This window comes from Charadrius vociferus, unplaced genomic scaffold (assembly GCF_000708025.1).
Source record: "Charadrius vociferus isolate BGI_N301 unplaced genomic scaffold, ASM70802v2 scaffold1125, whole genome shotgun sequence".
In the NCBI taxonomy this organism is placed as follows: Eukaryota; Metazoa; Chordata; class Aves; order Charadriiformes; family Charadriidae; genus Charadrius; species Charadrius vociferus.
This window is the reverse complement of record NW_009648274.1, coordinates 29,060-30,413: the sequence shown is the minus strand read 5'-3', so window position 1 is coordinate 30,413 and position 1,354 is coordinate 29,060.

Sequence of the window (1,354 nt, the reverse complement as noted above, 5' to 3'; positions counted from 1 at the left end):
AGCGCTGGAAACTTCTGGACTGGAGGAGATCTGTGTGGTCTCTGCAAGGTGCCAGCAGGCAGAACGGTAAAAGTCACTGCTGCTGTTGCGGCAAGGGGTGACCCCCACGCCTGGTGTGGCTTTGTGCTCTCTGGGAAGACCCCAGAGCAAACCAGGTTGCGGTAGTGGTGGTCTTCACTGTACCCAGGTGTCGTGGTTTAACCCCAGTTGGCAGCTGGAACCATGCAGCCGCTCGCTCGCTCCCTCCTGGTGGGATGGGGGAGAGGGTTGGAAGAATAAAGGTGAGAAAAAACTTGTGGGTTGAGATAAAAACAGTTTAATAGGTAGAGCAAAAGCTGCGCATGCAAACAAAACAAAACAGGGAATTAATTCCCTGCTCCCCATGGGCAGGCGGGTGCTCGGCCATCCCCGGGACAGCCGGGCTCCATCGTGCGTAACAGTGTCTTGGGAAGACAAACGCCATCACTCCAAACATCCCCTCCCGACCCTTTCCTTCTTCTTCCCCCAGTTTATACCCTGAGCATGGTGTCCCATGGGATGGAACATCCCTTCGGTCAGTTGGGGACAGCTGTCCCAGCTGTGTCCTCTCCTTGTAACCCCCCAGCCCATCGCTGGTGGGGCAGGGTGAGGAGCAGAAAAGGTCTGGGCTGCCCCACAACAACCAAAACCACCGGTGCACTGTCAATCGAAAGTATTTCTCACCCCAAATCCAAAACACAGCACTACACCGACTGCTAGTGGAAATGTTAACTCCATCCCAGCCCAAACCGTGGCAGCTGGCTGTGCCGCTGCTGACAGACACGCCGTTCCCGGCGCTTTTTGGGGAGGTGTGGGCTGGGACCGCCACACACCGGCACGCTCAGCGCTCTTCCCGCTCCTCCTGGCCCTTGCTCAGCGCGAGGAGAGCGGTGGGTGTCACAGACGCAGCCTGCTCTGCTGGAGACCATCCCAGCGAGGGGAACCCTGTCCACCCAGTACCATGGCTGGGCTCATGGAGAGCCCTCAGCTGAAGTGATTGTGTTTGCACAAACAACCCTCATCAGTTTAAAGGAGATGATAAAAATCAGCAGGAGCTCATTGAGATGCAGCCACCGTCTCTCCGCCATGGAGCAGAGCTGCTGTCACAGTCTGACACAGGAGCAGAAGGACAGAGGGTGCCCTGGGGCATGGGATGGTCCTTTCGGGGCTGGTGCTGCCGCCTGGGTCTCCTGCGGCTCTGTGCGTCGCACCCAAACAGCTCCCGAGAGAGGGGCAAGGCTGGGGGTGGCACCGAGGACCCCTCTCTGCAGATCGGGCTCAGAAACAGGAGGAAAAGGTGGAGCAGACCTTCACAGAAAGCCTGGAAACTGCCAGG